Genomic DNA, 13,428 nt, shown 5'->3' with positions numbered 1-13,428 from the left:
GATCCATGACGGATAGTTAATTCAAGACCTTTAGACAGTTCCTACAAAAACTTTAAGCGTAATTAACTTTGGTGGCTAGTTCATTTTCGTATAAATTAACACAAAAAGAAGTAACTCGATCGACTTATGAATAGTAATAAAAAGATACAGATTTTAATGCAAAAATCAGTAAGGGTATTACTGCAATGCAAAATATATAATGATACTTAGACCAAATTACAAACAGTAAATCTGATATATAAAATAATGAGGTTTTAAATTTTTAGGAATTTAAAACGATCACTTTGTTCTATAATACCGTTGAACCACTTATTCTTTACCTATCTCTTAGCAACTCCAAAAGGCCACTTATTGCTAAATGCAACCTGGTTTTGATTGAATGGGTTTGTACCCGTAATTAACCCCCTTAAACATAATTAGAACATCCACGAGATATTTTCAAAAGACTTTTTTGTAGAAAAAGTGTAAGAAAGTGTAAAAGGTATATAAAAATTTTTTTGTTCTCTAATGATAAAAAAGTTTTCAAAAGTTTAAAGTTAGTTAAATTAATTGTTTCAATGAGAGATAAAATGAAAAGCTTAATATCTACCGACTTATAGGCTATGACTTGAACTTATTTTGGTACTCAATTAATGTATTTTAATCAACTCTAAGCTTTTAAAAAGCTTTTTGTCATTGAAGGTAAAACTTTTTTTTTTTTATAAAAAGCTCTTACACTTTCTTATACTTTATTTACAAAAAAAGCTTTTAAAAAACATCAGTGTGGATGTCCTTATATGCATAGTTATCGACTCGGTAATTTTGACTCGACTCGAAATCTGATTTTTCGACTCGTGAATCGAAACGTGACTCGAATCGTAAGAGTCAAGATATTTGATATTATATAATTTTATAATTATATATAAATTTTTATTGTAAAAATATAATATTGTATTGATATATTATGCTAAAATGAAAGCATATAAAAGAGTTATGTTTTTAAAAAAATAAAAATAAACTAAAAATAAAAAATTATTTTCGTGACTCGTGACTCGGGGTACGACTCGTACCGACTCGTAAAACAAAATACGAGTCATGCTACGAGTCTGGATCAAAACGAATTATCCACCGAGTCGTCTCGTTTTCACTTGATTTTGACTCGACTCGTACGAGTCGACTCGTGACTCGTACGAGTTTGACAACTATACTTATATGTAACTCGATCTAGTTACATAGCCAAAACTTGTTTTAACTATATACATACTCCAATAAATATTTATACCTCTATACTTCTATCTATACTACTATATAAAAATTATAACCCCATGTTGAAAGTTTATAAAAATGGGACATGCGAATTGACCAAAATACCCTTAATGAATTAAATTACCATCAACCCTTAATATTAAATTACACCATTAGTCCATTTTATTATAAAATATCTCTACTAACCCCTTTAAATCAAATATATATACCTACACCAATAGATGTCGCCACCACCGTTGTCATCGGCTCGCCACCGCATTGCGCGGGTACCATGCTCGTTTATAAAAACACAATTGTAAGTTTAGGCTATCATGTATGTTTTACCAATGTATAAGAAAAGTAGAAGATATTTAAATCTCTTTATTCCCATATAATTTTAATCAAAAACATAGTTTTGAAACAAAAATTCGAGACAATCATATTTAATTTGTTTCCTTCAAATGAAAAATAAACTTGTAGTAAAAATTTACTACTTACTAATCAAGTATTTTTAAAACTCAAATCATTAATATATTTAAGTGAAATATTCATGTGAAAACTAATTTTTCTGTGAAAATTAGAAAAATGCTAAAATACACTGTGATCTAAATTTAACACAATATGTTTTATTTGTATTAAAAATTTAGTTTTCAAATAATAAAAACCCATATATTTAAACATAAGAATACACTACCACGGTATATTTATCTTAACCACCATTTTTTTTAGTTTAATTACTTTCGATTTTGTTAAGAAAATTGGGTTTGATTCACTATACATCATATTCTTTGCTTTTATATTGAAGGGTTAAGTGCGTCCCAATGTAGCTAACTACGGCTTATAGTGAGAACTAGCTATCAGATAGAGTATTATGTGTTAGGAACATTGTATAAATGTTCAAATCATGTAACGGACCAATCAAATCTTGCACGTGTAGTTTCTATTTTCTACGTACACCATGTTACATGATTTTAGACAATTTCTCAAGTTGTGAAGATACAATGTCTAAACCGCTAATTCATTTTTACTATAGACATTTGGATATAATTAGTTATATTTTGAGGTATTTATCCCTTATTGAAAGTCACCACTCACAAAGCCCCATACAATATATTGTTTGATCAATATATGACTTTGGGAGGAAATCTTCTCAAATTACCGTAGTCATGTTACAATAATATTGATCCGTTAATGAATATCAAAGATCATGATTTAAAAATCATCTTTAAAGTTTGGCTATTAATTTTTATCCATGGCCTAAGATAGTCTTTGAGGGGATATCCACCTACATACATACATGAACACTTTATTAATTAAGTAGGTCCAATAATATACTAGTAAAGAATGGAAGTAATGGGCACGTGTAGTCACTGTTAGATCGAGTGGGAAATGACATGAGAATGTCGACATCGGTTGGTATTTGAGTCGAGCAAAAGACCGTAATATAGTTAGGGTGACAACATTAATGGTACATGCATATATGCCAGTTTACTTTGTCACTTATACTTTACTTAACTCTTTTTTTTTTTTTATGCACATATAGAAATAATAAAACTAAATGATAGATTTTTTTTTTCTTTTAGAACCACATTTAAAAACTTATTAAAAAAATGTTAGTAAAAAACTAACAAGTATAAGGCACGATCCAACAAAGAGAAAGGAACAAAATTTTAGACAGATGATATATTGCATTCCGTTAAACTTTGCAAAGCTGTGGAGTGAGTATGATAATTTTAGATCATATGGCTCTACTTTTGAACTCTAAAACTCTCGATGCATTGAGATACACTAAAATTATCAGAAGAGTATTTGATACACAAAACCATCCAGAATGACATGTCAAGTTCAGATTAGTTGACACGATCTCAACAATTTTTGGTTGTTGTAGACGCAAAATCACTCAAAATGCAAAAGGCCACTTTATTTTCATAATTTGTTATTTATTTTAATAAATTACATTAATTAACTTCTACTATATTTGCTTTATTCAATAACGTACATATTAGGAAAAAGACATCAGTAATGAAAATAAAAGACATCAATAATAAAAATAAAAATAACAATATAAATTGAAAATAGATTTATAAATATATTAATAATAAACCTAAAAATACATTAACAATAAAACTAAAAGCACATTAATAATAAACCTAAAATTTTATTAATAATAATAAACCTAGATGGAAAAGTTTCATGTAAACCAATTGAATTGGAAGAAGCATAAAAACCTTTAAATTATAACTTGATGTTCATAGTAAATTGTATTTGTGAACAAATTTATTCACATATGAATTGATCAAATTGCACTTAATATACCTATGTTCATATGTGAATGGTTCTTATATAAACCTTACCCAAACCTAAATAAACCATAAAATACTAAAAATTACTCCTCGTCTAACATGTCTATACAAAAATTAAATAACATCAACACCTATAATTAACTATGGAAAAGTAATCATAAAAACAATAAAGATTAATTACAAATAAAGAAAACTACAAAAATATTTATAAAAAAAAATCATATCAATTTAGTAAGGAAACGATAAAGCGAAAACATGAAAGAAAGAAAAAACAAATCCGAAAGAACAACTAAAATCAAAATGAAAATAAAAGGTAAGATAAAATTGGGTAGAAACATTGTTCAAAAAAAAAACAAAAAACCCGACTATATGGTAAATTGAGAGGGGATAACGACTATATGGAAGTACTTGATGTTATATAACGTATTGCGTAACTGGTCGATTATAATTAAAGACAATGGATCACTGTCGATAGTTCATTTGCCGAGTGACAAACCTTGGCAATTACAGTACTAGATTACCATGTAGTGCCAGGTAAGGGCAGACACATAATGAAAGTCAACAATGTACTATATCATTGTTGCATTAACGTATTATCAGTTAGACAGTTAATAGAACTTCGAACAAAGAGTTCAACAAGTAACCAGAAAAACAATTGGATTCATGAATTTAGTTATAGCAGCCATCATTATTAAACAATGAATCCATGAGATTCTACATAGTTTATCTACAGAACACTATATGTTTATCTATTCATAAGATGGAAAAACAGGAAATTTGGTGATATTATGTGCAGAACTATAGTCTAGGGGTAAAGAAAAGCAGAATCATGATCCTGCGGTGACAATGACATCATACATATTGAACTATTTTTAGCTAATAATGTTAAGATATAAAACATGAGGGAACAAATAAAAAAAAAATAGAAAACTCAAGATCAGTTTTTCAATTTCTCCTCCAAAGTCCATACCACTGGCCAGAAAAATTAGGGGCCTCCTGCAATTCTTTTGGTACTAGTTTATCTATCAACTTAAGGAAAATGTTTTGTAACAAGCCAACGGCAATCCGATCAATTAACAGTAATATAGTCAAAGCATCAAGTAAGAAACCTTTTTCACCCTCTTCATATAAAAGCATTTTAACATCATCATAGTGGTGATTCTTTAAATATCCTTGTATAAGAAGGCGGTAAGTAAGATTATTGTGGGCAACCACTCCTGTCCATTTTAAAAAGCAACTGCTTTGCATCCCCAAATAAGCCTTTGCGACAAAAAACACTAAACATAACATTATATGTCCAAATATGAAGTTGCAAATCTTACATTGCCAAGTCTTGGAAAAGATTTCTTGCAATCTCATGTTTCCAACATATGCTTGCACCATTAGTTTCTTCGGAGTTTAGGTTACTCTACTATGAAGTTGATAACACTCTCAGTTTCTTCTAGCTTACCTATTTTACAAAATGCATCAACTAATATACTAAATGTTTGCACATATGGAAAAATCCTATAATCCTCCATTTCCTTTAGTATCTTATGGACCTCATTCCACTGGCTTAATTTACATAGACCAGAACTCAAAGTGTGTTAACATCCGGTGGGATGCCGTTTTGAAAGACCATTTCTTTAAATGGCTTGAAGGCATCATCAAACATTAGATTGAAAACGTTTTTGATCCATTATCCTAACAAATAAAGGGCAGTAACGTTACCACCAAACGTACAAAGGCCTTTTATCATCGTGGAATATGCAAAATCAGGCTCACACAGTTTCTGTTTGATGAGCTTCTTGCAGAAGATCTCAGCCTCAAGAATCTATCTTCTAAGAGAGTCCGTCTAAAAAAAAACTCAATATGACCAAAGCAAAGGCCTAAAAGTGTAAAACTGTCATTGGTGCAATGCAAAATGACACCACTTGGTAGCAGTACTCATGGTGTAGATAATAATAGACAGGCTCGTGCCATGAATTTTGGGTGTCCAGCTCGATAATATATTAATGGTACCCATTAAACGTCAAAATTTATCATTAACGACTGAAGTATAGTAAATATATATAAAAAGGTATCAAAACAACCATAAGAATAATATCGTTCGAAAATATAAAATAACTATAGCAAAATTTTCTAACTTATTTTTAAATGCATCAAAATTTAAGTTTTGATAACTAATACCATAAGTTGCTTTAAGTCTCACATAAAAAAATTAATCAAAGTATATAAATCAATATATATGTTTGAACAATGAACACTTTTGCGTATTTACTCTTTGCGACTATCTGCATATATTAACATCAAAAAATATAGGATGAGATTATTATGTATGGTATAATAATAAAACAATAATATAATTCATAAAATATTGATGGACTAGTGGACTTTAATATATAAGATAACAACAACATCTTTTGTCTATAGATATATCTTTAGCAGCAAAAGTAATTTAATATATCAATATATAGAGTGACTAAGTGACGTATTGTATACAAAATTTGGTGCCTCTTACTTTTTGGTACCCTGCTCAATTGAGCCTTTCGTACTTGCCCAAGACCGGGCCTGATAATAGAAACGCCAATTGCACACATTAGTTTGAAGAGATGAAAGGAATGTGAAATATATTTCATTCCAGTAACGGAATTCAACAACTGATTGAACTGAACAACCGATGGAAGAGGCGTGTGTGTGACATTAGTAACAGATCAGAGGCATCATTCAATTTGTTAACTTTTTGAAATAGAAATTTAGGAGGAGGAGAAAGACCATCCTTGTTATCTCTATAATTATTATCATTTGAAAAAGAATAATAGTGGTAATATCAATGATGGAAGTAAGGACACTAAAAATGCGTTGTTGTTTAGAGGACGGTGGAATTGATCAAGAGCATATGTTGAAGGTAAGTTAGTGATGGATTTACCGTTGAATTTGTTGAAAGGGGAAGTGTGTTATTAGAGAACATCGTCCCTCATAGTGAGAAACTTGGCCAGGATGGGATGTGTGAGCAATGACCGGAATATTATTCATTTATTATCACTAGAATGCAACAGAAGCATATAATAGAGGGGTTGAGACTCAAGTTTAGCATTGGCTGACATGGTGTATTTTGTTTGGCAGGAAAGAAATAGCAGATTGTTTGATGCCACCATAAGTGCATGGGAACAGCTTTGTACAATAATAATAGAGGCGGTGAGACTCAAAAAGTCATGCACTAAAAAAGAGATAAATAAAGTTGCAGAGTTATGGATTTGAAGGTAACAACCACTAAAGAATAGCAAGATGACTAAAGTAACACAGATGTGATGCTGAATTGTTGAAAAGTGGGTTGTGATATCTACGGACGCCCTCAATTGTGACCCAGATGGTTGGGAATTGATGCAGCCATAATGCCTTTAATTGGGTTTTCCTTATTTGTTCGGTCAACTGGACTTCCCTTTGAGCTTAGGGAATGTCTTAATACGTCTGATTGATTATGTAAACTTTTTCCTGTAATTACCGTAACAGCTAATAATTATGTGTATACAACTATACATGCAGTCTCATGAGCGTGTGTGTATATGGAAATACATAAACTTATGAGACTAGGCTACCTGATCACTTATATGGCTCTTACCTCGAGAAGAAATTCAAGCAACAACAGTTCCGCCAAGGGGCGGAAACTGCCCAGTATAGGCTTCAATATAGCACCCTTGCTGCGGAAAGAGACGGTCAATCTACAAGACTACAATAACAATACTATAATAGCAGATAAAGTCAATTAAGCGGCAAACATACTATCTCAAGAAAAATACTGGAAGTATGTAACAGATAGCAGCTCTGAATTACGAGAAACATCATACAGCTACAAATAATATAATCACGTAAAAGTTGTGAACATTCACCGAACATAAAGTATTCAATAGCCAAGCACATGAAGCCTAATAGGACTTTTTATTGGTTTCCAACTATCTACACTTTGTAGGCACAATCATCATTTTTCTTGTAACAAAGTAACTCGAACCAGCAATCACTTTCTATGTCTCTTACTTCGACCGTTGCTTAGGCAGAAAAGAAAAGCACATAGGGTCCATGAACTCAATTATCACTCTGTAAGGAAGACTCGTCCCTATTAAAAAAATTTTTTTTTTTCTTTTATATCACCTATATATGTGTAAACAGAGAAACAGATGCTATACTGATGTCGCCCTTGACTGCATGCCAGAACGGTGCGCAAATTCAGAGCAGCATAGTAGGTTTAATCTACAAAAGCAATTCTATTAAGAAAGATTTAAAATGGCTGATTAATCGGGGGCTGATTCTAATACAAGCATGGAATCAACCATGAATTTTTATTTTATTGTATTTAGAACGGCATTCTACTCCTAAATTACACGCCTGGGATGAACCAAGATTATTTATTTACAACATCCATATTGTACATAGGAGACCCACGTAAGCTGAATAGCAGAGAAAGTCAACTAAGTGTAAAACATGTCACACGAAGGAAAATCAACATAAAGAGAATGGTACCTAGTAATTAGCAAAACTGTAACTCCCCTAACTTACAAAACGTACAAAATGATATCAAAAAAAACTTAGGACAAAAGGGACCTTAATCTTATTGAAAGTCAACCAAAGTCAAATCAAAGTCAAAGTAACAAAATATTCAAAAGTACTTATTATTCAACATAAAGAACTATAGCTTGAAAAACTCTAAGGCCAAAGGTGCTAGGTCCAAATCGTTCTACACTCTTCGCTCGTTCCCAGTGCCCCCTTATCACCTGCCGTATAAGAAAGAAAAAAAATACGGCTGAGCAAAAAGCCCAGTGAACGGATATGACAAAAGCAGTAATATAGTATGAAAAGCGAAACATGTTTTATAAACAAACTTATTTTCGGAACAAACTTATTTTTAAAACAAACTTATTTCAAATCAAAGTTCAAATATGTATAATTCCATAATACATTATACATCAAATATATATATATCAGACATAAACCAAGATTCATAAAATAATGCATATAAGAGTCAAACAAATAAGGGCCGAATGAAATCATAGGGTAGCTACTCCCTAATCATCCATTTTTGGTGCGAAACGCCTCGTATGACACTACGATAAGCGCCCACCGTCAAACAAATATACCTAGGACCAATCCATACGCCTCCTATCAAAATATAATATATGAGCTCGAACCACTACCGGGTTATCAAAAGGAGATGCCGTAGATCAAATCAAATACACCGAATCGGTGTCACAATAACGCGCCCATGGGACCTTCATGGATAGGTTACTCTTACATGCACATCTTAAGAACCCGTTTTGACCAACTTATATATATAGATATATCAAATGAGTTTTTATGAGACAAAAATGGAATTTTTGGACAATTATTTTAAGACATTTAAATATAAACTTAAAATTACATCTCCATCACCCAATTCTCACAAATATGCGACAATATTAATTTTCGTTAATCGAGGGACATATATGAGTGTACGAAGTGGGGAACACTTGTACGAATCACCGCATCAAATGTAACACCCAAAACGCAACTCTTTCGGAATTATTAGAAATTTGGGATTCAAGAGATGGTTTTGACACACTTAATATATATATCAAAAAATATTATAATTTTTGAATCAACAAATATGTTCAAAGACTAACAAACAAATAATTTTTTTCAAATAATATATCGAATCCATACAAATTTCACAAAATTTAAATGGAGTTTTGAGAAGAAAGATTTTACCGGAAGGATCCTAATACCACCTAGAATATCCGTACCTTATCGCCAATCTCAACGAATTCAAAATGCAAGATCCACCAACGAAACGCGGTCACCAAAACGAATCTAATCATATATAAGAGTATAAGCACAAAATATATTCAAATAGGGAGTATGTAATATCCTTTTTATTTTATGGATTATATATTTCGAATTGATGGCCTTCTGTAATGTTTCTACATATTCATTTAACTAGAAAATTGCGATCGACTATAAGTCACGTTTGTCATACTGTATATGCTAAATGTTATTCCATATCCAAGGCATATACAAATTTACCCATATGCCATTCTGTTGACTAAAATAAAAATATAGATATAAAATAAACTATTGTTTTTATTTTGGTCATACATAACTAATTTAATAAAAAACGAACCCATGAGGTGTTTTATAAAATTTAAAAGTATACTGATTATTTAATTTTAATAGAATCTAAGTTGTGTAAATGGAGGATAAGCTATATCATGATGTCCTTACAGTTTACAAAACTATTTCGATATTTATATGTACTGGGAATATGTAGATTTAAAATCAAACAAAACTCATATTACAATAATCTCTTAAAATAAAATAAAATAAAATAAAATGAAAATAAATATACAAATCATACGTAGGACTTGATGTACTTTAAAAAATATATACATTTAAATAGATACAAGAAAACTCATATTGCATCTAAATTTAAGAAATTAATTATTCTAAAAATATATATATGTGAACATGCATGATACGTAAATGTATATATATATATATTTTTTCAAAAGTTTTAAAAAAAAATTAATCTTGACTAGTTGTCATAATAATCTATCAACACCCATAAACTAATTTGTTTATCATAATAAAAATGGTTTTCATGAGTATGAATATATTAACAGATTTATTGAACAAAATATGAAGGGCTTAGAAAATTACCAACAAAATGATACTAGATGATACTAGAGAAGCCTTGTACTAAGTAAATTATTTGACAAATCAACCCAACGTTGTAGATTTATATTTTCTTGATTTCCTTCTTCCTCCCTCTGGCAACCGTACATACCAAGAAGAAAGCAAAAGCCCAGAATTGAGATTTAAAGTTTAGCAATATATATATACAGTTTTAGCCTTTTCTTCTATCCTTATGGGCTGCTAACTTCAACCATTATATTATCTCATTTTTATTTTCTTCACCTACTCCAGCTATGTTATATGTCTGAATCTGTAGTAAGTATGAAAAACAAAGTTTGGAAGTTGTAGTGTCAATTTACATGGATGGTTGTATGACTTGATTATCCTTTTTATTTATGCATTTCCTTCGAACAACCGTAAATATATAATATAAAAGGTCATGATCTTGATTACACAAAACTTTTTAGTTCCTATTGATTGATTAAATTAGATATTAATGTATTGCTCTTTAGTTTTCGTAACCGATTATCACCACCATACTTATACTACCTTTTTATTAATTTTGTTTTATTACAATGATTATCCATTTATTTTTATCATGATTATCCATTTATCTTATTATCATGGATGGATTAATTGATTTAAGAGTATTTCCAATTGTTACACTTACTATGACACTTATTATTATTCTAATTCTAATCCTCGTATCATCACCACTAGTCCATGACTAGCTATTGTTAAATTATTTATTTATTTTTTTCATAATGTTTTATCAAATTATCAAACTATCAAATTATAATATTTTAAATTTTTATAGGATATTACAAAAATAATATGCAACTAGTATCCATTTAATTAGCAAAACAACATTCAACTACTCGAATCCACAATCACTTTTTTTGAGTTTCTCTTGTAAAGGCAATGAAATTGGGAGAATCCATCAATTCTTTGGGCATAAGCTTGCCAATCAATTCAGTGCAAGTGGTACCTAGTGATTTGGCAGCAATTGAATTAATTAGCAATGATAATGTTGAAACATCAAGTGAGTAACCTTTTTCATACATTTCCTGTAAAAGCATCTCCACATCAACATAGTACTTGTTCTTTAGATAACCTTGTAGAAGAACATTGTAAGTAACATTATCTGGTGGGCAACCACTCTAGTTCATTTTCAGAAACAACTGCTTTGCATCACCCCACAAACCTTCCCTACAGAACCCACTAATCATGACACTATATGTACGAACATTAGGTTGAAAACCTTTATCAAACAGGTTTTGGAAAAGATTCCTCGCAATATCAAGCTTACCACATTTGCTGGCACCATCAATAAGGGTATTGTATACAACAACATTTGAATATAGGTTATTATCACCCATCAAATTGAAAAGAGATAGGGCCTCCTCTACTTGATTGTTGTTGCAAAGACCCGCTAGAACTATTCCGTAAGTCAATTCATTTGGCATTTGGCATTTGGCCTTGTGCTCGCATATCATCAAAGATTTTGCGTGCATCTCCACACCGTTTAGCCTTAAACAACCCCTGTATCAGGGTATTATAAGTGACTGTATTGGGTTTTATACCTATTCTAGTTAGTCCCGCGAACACATGCATGGCCTCGTCTATCTTTGAACTCTTGCAATACCTATTCAATAAACTGTTGTAAGTAACAATATTAGGGAAGATACCTTTAGATTCCATTAAATCAAAAACGGTCTTTGCTTGGGTCATTTCACCTCGCAAACAGTAACCGTCAATAAGTGAGTTGTATGTCACTATGTCAGGAACATTGCCTCTATTAACCATGATGTTGTTAACATCCTCGGCTTTTTTCACTTTACCATCTTTGCATAATGCATCAACTAATATAGTATAGGTGTGAACATTTGGAGAGACTTTATAATCCTCCATTTCCTTTAGTATCTTATACACCTCATCCCAACGACTTAAATTACAAAGACCAGAAATCAAAGTGCTGTATGTGACAACATCCGGTGGAATGCCTTATTGAACGACCATTTCTTTAAATAGGTTAAAGGCATCATCAATCATCTGATCCTTGCAAAGACTATCAATGATGGTGTTATATGTAAAAATATCCGGTCTACAACCTTTTTGATCCATCATCCTAAGCAAAGAAACAGCAATAACGTTATTCCCGATTTTGCAAAGCCCTTTGATCATAGTGTTGTACGTAACATCAGGTTGACAAAATTCGAGTTTTATTAGTTTCTTGAAGAGGATCTCGGCCTCAAGAATCCTATCTTCTAAGACTAGTCCGTCTAAGAGTGTATTAAAAATGAACACATTAGGTACAATACCTCGCCTGAAGCAACAGCCTAAGAGAGCAAGGCCGTCATTGGTGCGATGCAAATGACAACAGCACTTGATAGTACTACTAATGGTGTAGCCACTAATAGGAAGACCAAGGGAACACATTTGCTTAAAGAGATGAATGGAGTGTGAAAAATGTTTCATTTTAGTAACGAATTTCACCAACTGATTGAATTTAACAACTTATGGAAGAGGTTTTCTGTGTGTCATTTCATCAAACAGGTTGAGGGCATCTTCTAAATTCTTAACATTTTTACATATGGAAGAAGAATTGGTGGAGTAAAAGGAAACTAAAAGTGTTGTATTACTTCTAAACATCATCTTCATCCCTCCTCCTCCTTCCGCAGCAGCAGCTGAGCAACAGAAGAAAGTATTTTCTTGATTCAACCGAATTTCTCCCTTTTTGATTGTCTTTTTTTTTTCTTCCTTACAGTAAACTTTTTTACCAATGACCGAGTGGGATTGGTGAGTCAGTGACTCAAGATGGACTTTATTTTTTCTGTCTCTCAAATAATGTAGTGACAAGTTTGTAGCAAATTAACAAGTTTTAGCTAAATTGTAGCCAATAGGGAGCCTCCATGTGTATATGCCAAAAATTTGCCAAAAACTAGCCAAATTGTATGGTCTAGTTGGTTTATTTACCAATTGTTGCCGAACAAAAAAATTTACAAAACACACCCTAAAGTTTCATTAAATTTAAAAATACAATACAAATACAACTTAAAAACATTTAGAACTAGGAATAAAAAAACACTACAACTAGAAAATAAATAACAAATTAATACAAGTTATTAGTTGGCTACCCGTATTTTTCGGCGATGTCGCGTTTGTGTGGCAAAACTATGCCACGTATGGACTCGACATGATGATTGTGAGGTTGGCCAAAGATTTGGATGTCTAGTTCCATCTTCTTTTGGCGTTGAAA

At 31.4% G+C, this 13,428-nt stretch overlaps 1 pseudogene; it reads right to left on the bottom strand.

Annotated features, from left to right (window-relative positions):
- Positions 1-10,936: 10,936 nt before the first annotated feature.
- Positions 10,937-12,890, bottom strand: LOC122594060 (annotated as a pseudogene).
- Between the last annotated feature and the right edge of the window lie 538 nt (positions 12,891-13,428).

Source organism: Erigeron canadensis, chromosome 3 (assembly GCF_010389155.1).
Source record: "Erigeron canadensis isolate Cc75 chromosome 3, C_canadensis_v1, whole genome shotgun sequence".
Taxonomy (NCBI): Eukaryota; Viridiplantae; Streptophyta; class Magnoliopsida; order Asterales; family Asteraceae; genus Erigeron; species Erigeron canadensis.
Note: the sequence above shows the minus strand (reverse complement) of the source record. Positions and strands in the feature narration are given on the sequence as shown.